Source organism: Pipistrellus kuhlii, unplaced genomic scaffold (genome assembly GCF_014108245.1).
Source record: "Pipistrellus kuhlii isolate mPipKuh1 unplaced genomic scaffold, mPipKuh1.p scaffold_m20_p_5, whole genome shotgun sequence".
NCBI classification, from domain to species: domain Eukaryota; kingdom Metazoa; phylum Chordata; class Mammalia; order Chiroptera; family Vespertilionidae; genus Pipistrellus; species Pipistrellus kuhlii.
In genome coordinates this window covers 26,050,474-26,067,556 of record NW_023425551.1, presented here as the reverse complement: position 1 = coordinate 26,067,556, position 17,083 = coordinate 26,050,474, and positions in this window count along the sequence as shown.

Below are 17,083 nucleotides of genomic sequence, written 5' to 3'. Positions count from 1 at the left end.
TTTCAATATGTATATATTGCTTTTGCACTCCTTAGCCATACTAATATCAAGAGTACTGTACTAAAGTAAAGCAGCTATAACTAAAGTGTGTGTGTATTTGTGTGTGTGTGTAGGGTGTGTGTGTGTGTGTGTGTGTGTGTGTGTGGTGAATGTGTAGGGTGTGAGTGTATAATGTGTGTGTGTGTATGTGTGTAGGGTGTGTGTGTGTGTGTAGGGTGTGTGTGTGTGCATGTGTGTGTGTGCTGAATGTGTAGTGTGTGAGTGTATAGTGTGTGTGTGTGTGTATGTGTGTAGGGTGTGTGTGTGTGTGTGTGTAGTGAGTGTATAGTGTGTGTGTACGGTGTATGTAGTGTGTGTGTAGGGTGTGTGTGTGTGTGTAGGGTGTGTGTGTAGGGTGTGTGTGTAGTGTGTGTGTGTTTATAGTGTGTATGTGTGTAGGGTGTGTGTATGTGTGTGTGTAGAGTATGTGTGTGTGTATGTGTGTAGGGTGTGTGTGTGTGTGTAGTGAGTGTATAGTGTGTGTGTAGGGTGTGTGTAGTGTGTGTGTAGGGTGTGTGTGTAGTGTGTGTCTGTATAGTGTGTATGTGTGTAGGGTGTGTGTGTATGTGTGTGTAGTGAGTGTGTGTAGAGTGTGTGTGTGTGTGTGTGTGTATGTGTGTGGTGATTTCCATTCAGTGTATGCCTATGGTGTGATAAGCACAGCAATAGATACAGATAAATTCCTTTACTCCCGACTGCATTCCGTAGATACCACACTTCCCCATGTACGCACGTTTATATCGTGCTGTGGCAAAGGAAAGAAGCACTGACTTTCTGAATGGCAAAATCAACACTGATAACAGTGTTAATGTTTAAGTAAATGCAGTGACTCTTACGTTTCTTTTGCAGAGTAAATCGGTCATACTCCCTGCAAAAGCAAATGAAACAACCCTGCTTTCTAATTCTGTTATATTCTGACAGTTTATTGCTATAGGGCAGTAAGGCAAAAGTAAATGTACTAAGCCACAAATTGCTTCCAATTGTCTGAGAACTCCTTAAGTATACAGTAAGTAGCTCTAAAAGCAGAAATCTGGATTCCAAACAAATTCCAACATGATTCAAATTGCCTCTTACCATATTTCTTTTAGGAAATGCTTAAGTGCTGAGGTCTCCTCAAGCTAGTGCATTTTCCTGTGCTCATTCCTGCCTTAACTGAGCCTGTGGTGAGGTCAGACCCCACCAGTGTATAAGCAAAAGGATCCTCTATGGTGACATCCTCAGTGCCAGTATATGTAAGTATTATACAATTTCAGGGAAATATGACATAATTAGTGGCTATTATTATGCAGCCCTCCATGCGTCCTAATTTGCATGTTTTCAATAAAAGTATACAGCTCACAGTTAGCACACACAAGCTGTCATTTTTTTTCAATGCTATAATTATGACTTGCAAGGCTTAAAATATATCTCTATCAATTCCTGAAAAGGGCTTGAGAGATTACTGCAAATGACAGTGGAATAATTAATATTTCTGCTTTCTAAAAATGTCCATTGAGGCAATATATTAGAAAATTTTATAAGTGTATAAATCATGGTTGAAAATGCATAGCATTAGGTTTAAAGAGATGAGTTAAAAATAGGATACTCAAGAAATATTGAGACTTACTATCACAATGAAACATAACCGTATCATTTTGAGCTTGATAGCTCTTGGTTTTGTTTTTTATTAAAGCACCAGTTTATTTTCAAAGTTAGAGTTAATATGAGTTCAATTTTTACATTTACTCAAAGGGTAAGGCCTTGAAGATTTTAAATCTAGATTTTAAAAACAAGGTGCTTATGTCCTCAGTCTTACCACAGAAATATAAAGAATAATACAAAGATAGAGATATATCCTTATACTACAAATATATTTTACTCTATTACTTCCAGAAATTATAATACAGTGCCCTGGCCAGCATGACTCAATGGTTAGAGCATCACTCTGTGCACCAAAGGGTCTTGGGTTCAATTCCCAGTCAAGGGCACATACCTGGATTGCAGGTTGGATCCCTGACCCCAGTCTGAGCATCTGCAGGAGGCAACCAATCAATATGTCTCTCTCACATTGATGGGTGTATCTCTCTATCTCCTCTTCCCTTCCACTCATTTTTAAAATAAATAGAAAAAATATATACTTGGGTGAGGATTAACAAAAACAAAAACCAACAAAAAATTATAGCATAGCCAAAACTGGTTTGGCTCAGTGGATAGAGCATCGATCTGTGGACTGAAAGGTCCCAGGTTCAATTCCTGTCAGAAGCATGTACATTGGTTTCAGGCACATCCCCTATAGGATGAGGCAGTTGGTCGATGTTTCTCTCTCATTGATGTTTCTAGCTCTCTATCCCTCTCCTTTCCTCTCTGTAAAAAATCAATAAAATATTTTTTAAAAAATTATAACATAGAGACAAAGATGTAACTGATTTTAAAGTGATAATAAAAGGCTACAACAAAGTCTAATCAATTGATACTTAATATGCAATGATAGTTTCTACTAATATTTATTATTTATCTATTACATTACCAAATTTTTATAACATTATTCATGCACCCTCTGCTATATTTATTTATGTATACTGTGAGTCAGTTCAAATCTTTTCTGAAAAGAACAAACATTCTAAAAGTATTACCCTTTAATCAAAAGAAAAAGAGAAAGTTCTTGGCATTGGGGATAGTAAGCTACTCCCCAGAAGGGACCTTCATTCATTTGCATCCAGTACAGAGCCAGGCCTCAGTCATATGTTTAGTTTCATCTGGTTTGATCAGCTTCTTTGCAGAGACTAATGATCTCATCTCTTTCAGGATACAAATGCCTGAAAATCAAAGATTTTTCTCCTGGTTCCTTGAGGATGGTGAGCCTACAGCATGCATTAATTATAACCACCACTGCCTGCCATTTTGTGGTGGTTTTCACAATTCTCTTGGGACCATGTTATAAACTCTTAGTTAAACCTCACCATTCACTCATTCATTCAGCATATGTGTTGATGCTTAATAGTACCAGAAACTGTTCCAGGTTCTGAGGATACCAGGAAGCATACCAATCAAATATAAACAATTCCTGTAATTTTGGTGCTTATGTTCTAGTAGGGAGACTGATGGAAAAATCAACTCTAACTAAATAAAATATAATGGAAATAAATAAAGCAGGGAGTATTGTGGTAAAAGAGTTGAAATTTTAAATCAAACGGTCAAATAAGTTCTCATGAGAGAACTAAATTTAAAAAAATGCCTGAAGGATATTAGGGAATGACCTGTCCAAGCAGAGGAGACAGCAAGTGCAAAAGTCTACGTCTGCCAACAGGAAAGCACCCATATGTGCCAACAGCCTTGATGTATTTTATTTTAAATTATATAATGAAACACTTCCCACCTAGTGAGAAATGTGAAAGTGCAAGGAAATCGGGAATAAAAAAGAGAAAATTTAAGAAGATGTATCAAAAGGACAATGATTTATACAATGATGACAATAAGAAATTTTCATGTAACAAAACTCTGATTTAATTGCTATTTGTGTATGTGTGCGCACACACACACACTAGTTTAGTAACAGAACAGAAAAATCACTTTTCTATTTGAGAGATTACAACTCTGTTAACATGGCAATTGGTTATGAGCATCATGCCAAGGAGCTCTTATAACTCTTTCCCCCCTTTTATTTTTAGGGTCAATATATTCCTTTGTATATAGTTTGAGGTGTCTCTAGCTTTTTTGTCATTCGTGCTTATCATACACTTCATACCTTCCTATTAAATTAAGCATTTTGGTAATAAACTGCTGAAATATACTCATACTCATTTATTCATATAACTAAGAACAATAGTATATCATGTAGTTCTTCATCCCCAACAAAATTCATCTGTACACTTATAGTATTGTTTCTATTAATACAAATTATTCACCAACAGACACAATTTGCTATCAGAAACATGGCTATCCAAGAAAGTTATAATTTAGAAGCCAAAGAGATACATCTCAGAATGTCAGCAAGTTGAGGTTATTAGCATGAAAATATCATTAAATGTCATTAACTAAAATTGCAGCTGAGACAGATAGAAGACTCTTAGCCTTTAAATCAACAACAGTCAAGCAGCTTAGTCGTCATCCACTGACTTAATTGCACTGCTAGATCAAACTACTGATTATTGGGGCCATCCAGGTTGGTTGTGATTCTGGTCGAATGCTTCAGATGTGAAATTTATAATACTAGATCAATGGCTGCTTGTACAAACTCGGAAATTTTTCCCCTCAGGGAATTACTGTCTATCCATGCCCCATGAGCATCATCTCCTGATAGAGATGAAAAGCAGCAGAATGACTTGTCATCTCTTTCTCCTTTCTTCCTTCCCCTTTTCATCTTCCTTTTCTTCTTTGCACGTAAAACAAGCTATGGCTTCATTGTCAGACTAAGAGAGGGTGAAGATGTGAAAGTGGGGGAGTAGCTGTTCTCTATCATTATTTCCATTGTACAGGTGAGGGAATTGAGAGAGTCTAAGTCATTGCCCAAGTGCAGAGAGCTAGTCAGGGGTAGAATCTGTTCTAATCCAAACTGCCTGTGCTCTTGAACAATGGATGCATCCCATCCGACTTCAACACACATGTACAAGGAGACAGGTCTTGAATAACAAACACCTTTTTGTTCATCACATGGTGAACACCATTTCAAAGGCTCCTCGTAACCAGACTTGATAATTAGGATAAATCTGCACGTGTTTGAACCCTTACTTTGGTGAGAATATAATGCTCCTAAGTAATTACTGGTTAAATTCAACTGAGTTCTCCAATTCAACCTGCTGATTGGACATTAAAAGGAGAAAAAGCTTCTCCCTGCCCAGTGGATGCAAAGAGCAATTGTTGTGATCAAGTCAGAAGAAGCCAGAATTGTTCCTCAAGGGAGAAATAGTTTCAAAAATCCAAGCATTTCTCTTTAGATGTGTGCTTTCTTAGAAAAAAACAAACAAACAATACTTTTGAAAATACAATGGCTATTTGAAAATGGTCTGAGGAAAATGTAAGAGGGCAACATGAAAACTAAATGTGTCAGAGTTAACATTTTTATCTAATGCATTAAGCTGTAGTAATGTGTATGTTTGTTTTTTTTTCACAAAGCATTCAATTAAATCAATAACTACAAACAACTCAGTAGACACAGGAACACAGGGATGGATAAAGCAGAGTTTTCATCTTTAAGTGGCTCATAAATAGAGATGATAATGTCATAATACAAGGCAAAAATACCACCAGGTTGGTATAAATCAAGATTTAAAAGGAAATATAATACTCAATTAGGTGAAATAAAAACAAACTTCCTCACACCCCAGCTTCCACAATTAATTGGTCAGCAATCTCATTGCCTTTTTCCCCTGCACAACATTCCCCCTCATCCCCTGCGTGTGTGTGGCCAGTCCTTCAGGGTGAGCCTCTCTCACTTCTGGCCTGGACCACTGTGGACTTCAGTCTCACAGAACTCCCAGCCATGCTCTTCACTGTTGCCATGAGATATGCTGTGGCAGCATTTCCCCCAAATTACAGATAAGGACACTGCTCTTCTCTCCTCCTTCCCCTATTCAAATGTTGTGAGACAGTGTTCATTGATTCCACCAGGATTCTTTCCTTCAAGCTAAACATCATGACTCATTCAACTACTTAAAATTATAATTTCCATCATCTTCAGTGTCAGCATCTCTTTACTTCATCTTCGATGTCAGCATCTCTTTAAATCATTGGTACCCAGAGCAGAGTAGACCTTTCCTTGGACGTGATATCCAATAGGTTGTGGATATTACTACACATTGTCCATATGGATCAACTGAAGAGGGTATGTCACATGAACCACTGAAATCCCAATAGAATCACATGTGTCATAGCACCATGACCTAATCTGATAACCCCATCATAAAGAATCTGAGCATAATTTTGGATGTCTTATTGTTGGTGAATCCATGCCTCCTAGTGATCCCCACTCTGTGTTCTAGACATTTAGTAAAATGCACTAGTCCTTGATGTCAGATTACCACTGTAAATATTCAATATCCAATCCTAGTTTCTGAAATCCTACTTTGCCACTTTTGGTTCATTAGAAACCTTCTAAGACCTGCCATCACACTTTTTTTAAAAACAGACTACTGGCTCTTTCAATATCTTTATACCTCATTTGACTAAATTGGTGGCTTCTTTCATATTACATCCTCATCTTGGACTTCCACTTTAACCTTTATTGTTTTAGTATTTGCAGACCAAAGATTACTTGGCAAAGTACACAAAAGCAAAATGGAAAATGAATACCACAAAACCTCATAACTTGAACCACGAAAGGCTTTAGAAATAATTTAGGATGTGTGTGTATAATCAGCACACAATAAAGTAATTATGTCTTAGTGCTTTTATGCATACCGTTTTACCTATTCATCACAGCCATCCTCTGAATAGAGAAACCTGAGGTCAGAGAGCGTCTGGGTGGCCCAGGAGACCACTTCTAATTTGTCACCAAACTTGAAAAAGGAGGGAAAGAGGCATAAGTCAGGAAGACAGACAGAAAGGACATATTTCTAAGAATCCATTCTGTGCTGAGCCCTGATAATACCAGGACAAGTGTACTTTTTTATCTAATCCCTTTGAGGGTCTCACAGTTTCAAAGTGTTCATCATTATCATCATCATTATTATCATCACACACACACACACAAAAAATGAAACAGGTACTAAAATAATGATTTTTACAAGTGAGAACATTGAAGGTCAGATAATGAGAGGAAGTTGCTCAAGGACACAAAGCTAATATACCGGTAAGCTTTTCACTATGCTGGACCTACTCAACTAAGTCACGAGGAACATTCAAGGCTAGTAGAGTTAACAAGGAGCATATCTCGCCAGTGAACATATTGCTAAATTTCCATTTATGAGGATGGTACTTACCTGGCTCTTCTACTCTGGACAACAATTCTCAGGAAGGATCTTTTTGATTTAGGCATTTATCTCCTCAGGAACACAGTCTGGTTAAGAGTACAGACTGAGTCCACATTACTATCTATTATATGGGTATTATAATTGGAACTATATCATAGAGCTGTCTTATAGATGAAATAAGATGTTTTGTCTAAAGCAGTATGTACATCTGATAATATTATGAATGGGATAACTTAAAAACTTTTTCCACTAAAGATATTTTTATTATTTTTAAAAATATCTATAAATGTAAATTTTAAACATCTATCAATATAAAAATAAAATGAATAGTATAATGAACTGAATGTACTTATTTCCCGGATTCAATATTCATCAACTCTTTATTTCATTTATATTTCTGCGCACAGACACAATTATTTTGAATTCCAGACACCTGTAAATTTCACCTGGAAATATTTGTGTATGTACCTTTAAAAGAAAGATACTCTTTAAAACACACACACACACACACACAAAAAGCACAACCAAGAACTATTATCACACTTAAAATTTTAAGAATAATTACTTGATATTATTAAATACACTGAGTGGCCAGATTATTATGATCTTTGAATGCATAATAATCTGGCCAGTGTGTGTGTGTGTGTGTGTGTGTATTAGAGGCCTGGTGCATGAATTCATGCATGGGTGGGGTCTGGCCAGCCTGGCCAGGGGGAGGGGACACAGGCAGTTGCCCAGCCTGCCTGCTGGTTGAACTCCTGGTCGAGGGGACATTTTGCATATTAGCCTTTTATTATATAGGATATACACTGAGTGGCCAGATTATTATGTATTCAGAGATCATAATAATCTGGCCACTCAGTGTATACAATTGATGTTTTTATTTCTCTACTATCTTATAACTTTTTGTACAGGTTAGTTAATTTATAATCCAAATACTGTCCATACTAGTGATTGTTATTTTAGACTCTTCTAATCTATAGCTGTCCCATTTTTCAACCGTTTATGCCCTGTAATTTTTTGGCTGTTGAAAAATGAAATCATTTTGCTTCTGTTGATACATTTCCTATAGAATCCTGTGAACTATATAAAAATAACTTCTTAGTATAAAAAATTTACTTGAAAAATACTTACATTTCTTAATATAATTATACTTAAATACATACTTACATAGCACTTACTATGTGTCAGTACTGTTCTAATGTCCTCACAAATATTCACTCACTAAATTACTATAATAATATTATTATCCCCTCTTAACAGATGAGATATCTGTTAAGTCTCAGAGAAGAAATTTGCCTAAGGTCATACAGCTAGCAAATAAGTAAACAGCTCTATTTAGAAACTAATGCTGGGAGAAATGTAAATACTCATTGAATCCAAACATTTTTATAGTCAGTCTGGCATAGCTGAAAAGGTATTAGACCTGGTTTTGATTCTGACTATTCCACTTACTAGCTGTGGGCCTCTGAGAGGGGTCCTTATCCTCTTGGATTTCTTGATACACAGTGAGCATTTAATAACCACCAACCATTCATCCCATCCAGAGAGGCATTTCAAGAGTAACTATGGCCAAAACCGGTTTGGCTCAGTGGATAGAGCATTGGCCTGCGGACTGAAAGGTCCCAGGTACGATTCTGGTCAAGCACATGTACCTTGGTTGCTGGCACATCCCCAGTATGCTGATAAATGATTCTCTCTCATTGATGTTTCTAACTCTCTATCCCTCTCTGTAAAAAATCAATAGAAAATATATTTTTTTAAAAAGAGTAACTACGAAATCTCTGTTTATAAGATCTTACCTTAGGACAAAACACACTAGTCAAAAATGCAATACACAGCCTTAGTTAAATCCCAAATCTTTCAGTAGTTTTTCTCCAATAAAAAGACATCAATGTTATTTATGAATCAACAAATATTTACTGAGTTGGAACTTTGAGTTACAACTAAAATGCCCAATGTGAACTAATTGCAGGATGAGTTAACTAAAGACACATCAATTGCCATCTGATAAAAATATATAAAATATTGTATTAAAATAGTCAAAAGATGAAAGTCAATCAATATCAATTATAATTATATGTATTTGCACAGATGAAATTATTAAACCATAGAAGATAAATTTTCTATTTAATAAAACAGTATTTTAGATGTGAATAGTTGAGGATTGAGTTAAGTACACTGGATTAAATTTAAACCAGAACCCCAAATTCAGGTCTAAACTTATTATTTATCTTATTGAGCTTGGGTGTTAGCATTCCCAGAACAATTATCCTCTAATAAATTAAAGTGTGTGCTCAGATTACTTTCGTAAATTGGTGGATTGTCAAAATAATGGAATATATGGTGCTCTTCAAAATTCCCTTTAAATTTAGTTTTACTGTAATATAGCAATTTAGAGAATAATGGTTTTCTTGTCTCTTTACATTTTAAGATTTATTTTAAATGCATTGTCACAGATAAGGCACAAAGGAATATATTCTACTTAAAACAAATGAAATTGGTCATGCTAATGTTTTTCTAGTTCCACTTTTTATTTTTGAAAATCTGAAAAAGAACTTGAAAAGGAAAAATAAAATTTAGTTGCTCATCTGTCTTTTGGAAAACCTGCAGAGGCGTTCAGAAAGAAACCTCATTATCTTGATCTTTGGAAGCCTTTGTTACATTCTGGCAATCACCTGTCCGACTTCGTTTACTGCTATTAGCAAGAGTGGTCTGCACACACACACACACACACTCTATTCCCCCCCCACACACACACACCCTAAACAGGAGAGGCAAAACGCCTTCTTTAAAGTCAATCTAAATGCTTTCTCAGATAAATAAGTATGAAGAGAAGTCAAAGTCCATTCTAGCTCTACAATAAGAAATAAAATGTTTTCCTGGTATGATTTATTGTTTTAATTTGACAATATTTTTATATGTCGTAGAAACTGCAGGGTCTTAAGTATATCATACAGTGAAAGCCCCTTAAAACATGCCGGACATGTGAAAACTATAATTGGCCATATGTGACTAAGAACCATTTCAATTCAACAAGAAAATAAATATCATGAAGTGATCTACTGGCTCACAATAGATAACTTCTGCTGTATTTAAATGAAAGGAAGCACACCAAACACACACACAGTCTATCTCTCTCTCTCTCTCTCTCTCACACACACACACACACACACCCGCACACACACACATACACACGGTCATTCATACTCTGTCATAGGTAGAGCAGAAGACCACTCATTCCAAAATAAATAAAACAAAATTTGCAGGTGCTTCATAATACTACTACAATTTTGTTATTGTATTTCTTGCGCATATAAAACATAACTTTCTCCTTTAAAGACAAACATTAAACAAAAAGGCCACAGTTTCTCACTACAATTTTCTGAGTTTTATGCATCTCAAACTATGCTGTCAGGCTTTGCATTTTGAATATACGTAGGTTGCAAAGTATAATTGGGAAGTTCTTTATTTGTTTCTCATATAAACACACATACTGGAAACAGATGTGTATAGGATCAAGCTTTGAGGTAGTTAACATAAAAACTTGAAGACCTTTTCAAAGAACTGCCAACATATTAGGCTTTAAAAATCTAAAAGAACAGAGAAGGAAAGAAGCAAACATAACATTCACACACATGCACAGAAGAACTGTGTTTTATAGTAAAGTGCTGACTTCAGGTTGCCACTATACTAAATATCTGCTTTTTTTTTTTTTTTTTTTTTACATATTCAAAGTTGTCTGTTAAGGCTCAGAGAGGTAAAGCAATTTGATTATAATTGCACCATTTTCCCTCTGTGCAGTTATAATCAGATGCTGTGTACTCCCCAGACCCCCGGGGTTGTGTGCCAATAACATGTGACCTTTATTGCTAACTTCGCAAATACCAAGTCATTTAAAACCACCATCCAAAGAGAAGTACCATTTCTGTTTGTCTTCCTACATTAATTCTCATCCCACATATTTTGAAAATAGATACATTTAAACAATTCAGAGTACACTAGGACTAATAAAATCAACATGTTACACTTTGAAGTCATTGCACAATTTGTCAAAGTCTTAGACCCCTGCAAACAAATGGGGAACTCAAGAAATTTTTGAAAAATTATCTAGCCAAAAACTTTTGAGGTATCTTTATCAAAGACCCCTCTGGCAGCAGAGAATGCAAATATCCCATGAGCGGGGTGGCTGGTTTACAGAGATCTCATGTCATCCGGGGACTTCACACCTACTGCAGACCCCTAGCACATGTTTCCCTGGAGTGCCCACCCAAAAGCTCTGGTTTGAAAAGCAAGGCTCTATCTCTTTGCCTCCAGGAGGTATATTGTCCATATGTCTTGCAAAAAACAAACAAACAAAAAAAAAAACAGGGCTTGGACTCAACTCATGATTCCCCTACTTTTTTTCAAGAATCTGTGACAGAATACCAGTGATGTCATTGCATGATGAATGACTGAATGTGTGCCTAAAGAAACAAATCTCCCAATTTTCAAACTAAACAACACATTTACCACAGTCAATTTTAAAACCCAGGGCATGCATTTATCTAAGGTAATGCTTTGAGAGCTAACTGGGAAACATCAAGACAGAGGACTAGCCTACCATTAACTTAGTTATGTTTTTGTGTGTATTTGTGTGTATGGGAAAATAAAGCAATCAAATCTAAAATCCCTATAGAGACAGGTCACCACCACCTTAGGTAATTCATTTTATCTTATTTACAACTTTTTGCTTAGAAAAAATCAACTAAATGTATAGAATAAATATGCACTTTAAGTATCAGAATCGCCTGGTTCTTCCTGCTTTCATCTGTACATCTGATAAAACATTCTGAAGCCAGGTCTAAATTCCAGAGGGGAAAGCAGAATAGCAGTATGCCAAGGTTGGATCTGTGTGAATCTAACTTTGGAATTCGAAAGGTAAGCTGATCCCTCCACAACAGGAGAGTAAAGGCACATATTTTAATTAAAAGGTTATATATTTTACCTAAAATGAAACATCTTACACCTGAATCCCATGGGTTGTTAAATTTAATTGGATTATCGATCGAAGATAAATCATGAAAAGTACTGGGAAGTCAACTCAAATATCACCTAAATCTTATTAGGTCTAGTGTTCTCTTCAGAAAAGCATTTTTTATATCACAGGAGACACTTTTCCAAAATATTCGTGTGTAGGCCTCACCCCTAGATATTTGGGGGAAAGAGGGAACCACCCAGTTTTTTTGTTTTTGTTTTTGTTTTTTCATCTCTGGACAGACCCTCTGATCTAGAAAGTACTTGTTTTAAAGAGGTAGTAATACACATTAAAAAGAACAATGTAATAAATGTAAGTAATTTTAACTAATATATGTGATGGATAATGCAAATAATTTAAAACAATGCACATAATTTAAAATTATATATCTAGAAGAATGTAAGTAACAAACTCACATAAATAATTGCTTATTCAAAACAATTCCCTGCCTATTTGCTTAGTAAATCATTTGTCTCTTCCTTCTTTCTGATAAGGAGAATGGCAGCCTTGGAAGTCTCTGTCCATTGACCAAAGGAACTGTTGTACTGTCTATAGTATATTAAATCAGTTGCTCTTTGAATATCTGTAGCAGAAAATAACACTAGGCTCTAGGCTGAGCACAGCAGCAGCACCGAAGTTTTGGATTCATGCATGTTTGACCAGGTGTAAGGAAACTCTTCTCTGCCATGTTCAAAGAAAAATGTGTTTGGACCATTATGATGCTTTACCCCTAAATACTTTATCATGGACCAGTAGATGCTTTAAATAAGAGGTGGAGAAACTTTTTCTGCCAAAGGCCATTTAGATATTTATAATATCATTCACAGGCCACACAAAATTATCCCCTTAAATAGTCACCTGATATATTTGATCAAACATTTAATTAACTCAACTTAATTCCTTGGCAGAGCCAGACCTAATGATCTCTCAGGCCTGAGCCTGCTGGCCTGATGTTCCCCACCCCTGTATCAGACACTCTCCTGAAGAAGACTCCGAGGACCTTAGCTTGTCCCATGGTGTTTTCTTACAGGCCTGACTCCTGAGTTAGGAATTATCTAGAGGTTTAACAGCAGGTAGCCTAAGGCGGAGTCTTGCCTATGGGTGAATGGGCATGGTATGTCTCTCATAGTAAGGTAAATAAAGGATTTTGAATTGTTTCCCAGAAATTTAAAATAAAGAGAATTCATAAATAAACATCCCGATGAAAGGCTTCTCTTTAAACATGGAAAGTTGTACTAACTCTGGGGAGTCTGTCACAATCATGAGCAGCGGACAGGCCCTTGCTCTCAGGTCAGGGTTCCCATCCATGTTACACTGGCTTAGATTGAACCTCCTGGATACTGAGTTTGTAAAACCTGTGGATGAAGGTTTGTATGCATTTTTTTTCAGACTATTATGTTCATCATTCCATCCTCTGCTATAAACATGTTCATAACTGTAATATCTCTTAATACGTGTAAAATGTTGAGCTAACTACGTACATTATAAACTCTCAAAAGTTGTGAGCTGTTATTATTATCGCAGTGGAGGCCGGGTGGGGTCCTTGGGACTGACAGGCGATCGAAACCTATCAGGCAGTCTCGCCCAGTCCCAATCAGGGCCTGGCCAGGGGCCTCTGACTGGCTGCCAGATGGGGCCTACCAGACAGGGGGAGGGATTGAGGGAGGTTGGCTGGCTGTTGGAGGTTGGCTGTGAGAGTGCACTGATCACCAGGAGCAGCTCCTGCATTGAGTGTCTGCCCTCTAGTGGTCAGTGTGCATCATAGCAAATGGTTGACCAGTTGTTCAGGTCGTTCTAGTTGTTTCATCATATGGGTCACTTAGGCTTTTATTTTTGTGTATTTATTTATTTTTATTAAGGTATTATATGTGTACATATCTTACCAATCCCCCCACCACTCCCATACATGCCCTCCCTCTTCAGAGTTTTGCATCCATTGGTTATGCTTATATGCACACATACAAGTCCTTTGGTTGATCTCTTATCTCTCCCATATCTCCCTACCCTCCCCACTGTAATTTGACAGTCTGTTTGTTGCTTTACTGTCTCTGTATCTATCTTTTTGTTCATCAGTTTATAATGTTCTTTATTATCCATAAATGAGTGAGATCATGTGGTGTTTTTCTTTCATTGACTGGCTTATTTCATTCAGCATAATGTTCTCCAATTCCACACTTAGGTATATATATATATATATATATATATATATATATATATATATATATATTATCCTATTTTTCTCCAGCTTCCTTAACTTACACCATTTCTGTGGATATTTTATTTTTCTATTCTGGAGATCATATTAGCAAACAACCAGTGTCCTGGCTTGTGTGTCAAAACACATTTATATGTATACATGTAACACAGGTAAAACTTGAATTATGTACATGTATATGATATGCAGGAGGTTCGTTGGAGAATTTGGGTTGTTTATTCATCCCATTTCAGCTGAGGGGCAAAAGAGCCCAACTCTAGTGCCAGTCCATCTTATTTCCTTTCCAAACCTATACCTTTCTGACTTTAAATCATCTTCCAGGATAACTCTTATTTTAAAATTTCAGACATTTATTAAAACAACTAACTTAATAAATTCATTGCTATCCTAAAAAAGGGAGCTGCTTTTATTTAGATGCACCATAAGACAAACACTGCCTTCAGTATTCTGGCAAAACAACACACCATGGAGGCAAAAATATGCTCCAAAGACGTGTCAGTACATCTTATTACAGTCATCCTGCTATAGTATGGGACTGAGGTGATTAAATTCACAGCTCCAATAAACAGCGCACAAATTACTTTTCGGAGGGAGCAGCATTATAATACCTGGAGCGTAAAAAGAGTAAATGAAGTTTAATTAAGTGTTGCCCAGTGAAATCCTACTGGAAAAGCACAATGAAGGAGGAAACTAGAAAGTCCAACCTGCCCAAGGATGGGAGGGACACATTCTCAAGGATGAAAGACCCTGACCAAATAAAGGTGTGTGTATTTGTCATTTATAATATATAGTACATAATATGCATGTACTAAACAATATAACATAATTTTCTGTGTAAAACACATGTATTCCAAAGTTAACCTAACTACAAATCAACCTTCTTTTTTATATTCACTAAAATATTGACTTGTCTTTTTTTAATGACACTACTATTTTCATAGAGAATAATTCAAAAACCCAAATGAGATTTTTTAGTTACTATAAGTAAATATTGGAATATAATAATCATCAAAACAGATATTTATTATTTAATCATGAAAAAAAAGAGTTTAAAAATGGGCACCAGACTAAAATGTGTACATGATAGGGCAAGTAGGAAAAATGAGACAGAAAACAAATCAAATTTTTATACTATATACTAAGACACATGCTTAAAGGTTAGTTTTTTAATATAATAGTTTTAGGTTTCCCTTGGTCATATGTGAAAAAGGTCATCCCTCTGTCTGAAACTGCCTTGTGAGCCATCATTCTCAGTGCTCATGACCATCAAAATGTGCTCTCACGGAAGGATGTGCCAATAATTAGAACACACATGTGTTAATATCTCGCTTTCCTCTGATCTCATAGACTTGTGTGTTAACCCTTCTGAATTACATTGTACTAGCTGTTTAATGAATGTCAATTACATAAATTATCTGTCATTATAGAAAACAGGACTACTGTCCCCTTCGTTTATGACATTTCAAACATTTCAGATCGGTTAAGGAGATAACTTTGTGGTGAAAATTTAATCAATATCTTAGCTGATTGAATTAAAGAATGTAAAGTGGCTATGATTTATTTAGCATTTATTATAATTATGATACTAAGTGCCAAGCATTGTTGTACATACCTTACACATATCAATTTATTCCTCTGTAAAACAACCCTGCATGAGACTGATGAAAATATTTCATTTTAGTGATGAGAAAACTGAAAGACTCAAGATGTTACAGAACTTGCCTGCTGTCTTGCTGCTAGGAGTTGGTGAAGCTGGCATCTGAAGGGATGCAGTATGCCTCCAGAGTCTCTTCTCTCAACTGTGTGCCAACTGTTATCTTAGGACATTGTCGTAGTTAATTTTATGTGTCAGCTTAACTGGGTCACAAGGCGCTCTTACATTTAGATAAACACTTTTCTGGGTGAGATGAACACTTGAATTAGTAGACTCTAAAGTAGATTGCTCTCCCCACTGTGGGTAGGCCTCATCTAATATGTTGAAGACCTAAAGGGAACAAACACCTGAAGAAGACAGAATTCACCCTCTGCCTGGCTGTCATCAAGCTGGAACACCAGTCCTCACCTGCCTTCAGACTTGGACTTGGATTGGAGCTTACATAATTGTCCTGGTTCTCAAGCTTTGGATTCAGACTAGAACTATAGCATCAGTTCTGTTTTATCTCTAGCTTGCAGTGTGAACCTTGAGACTTCTCAGCCTCTATAACTCTATAAGTCATTTCCTTATAATAAATATCATATATATCTATAATAATAAAAGTGTAATATGCTGATTAGACTGGAAAACCTTCCGGGCGAAGCTGTGATGGCGAGGCAGACGTAGCTGCCACCGCAGTGGAGCGGGGAGCAGGCGGACGGGCAGAGCTCCTTGCACCAATTTCATGCATCTGGCCTCTGGTATACATATATACATATGTATATACATATATACATATGTATATACATATATACATATGTATATACATATTACTATATATGATTTCACTTAATCCTCACATCTACCTAGAGATACAACATTAGTCACATTTTTATAGATCCTGAAATGACATCCAAAATTGTACTGCTAGTGAGTAGGTTTTGAAGCCAGGGTTTGAAGCCAAGTCTAAATCCAGAGTCCATACTCTTTCCACATAACTATTGTACTTTCCTGACCATAGGAAAACAGATGAGAACTTTTCAGGCCAAAAGACAACAATATAACTGCACACCCTGAAACCCCAGTGAAATAAGCCATTGAATGGGAAAGAATAAGTAGACTTATTTTTAAAATGATAAAATAGTTGGTAAAACTTCAGAAGCTTTTAAGACTTCATACTGTCACCTAATTTTTAATTAATTCTGTGATAATTCAGTCAGCTTTATTTAGCACTTTTAGTTTTTGTTCAAGATTCTCAACATCTCTACCTTCATTATAGATCCCTTCTTTCT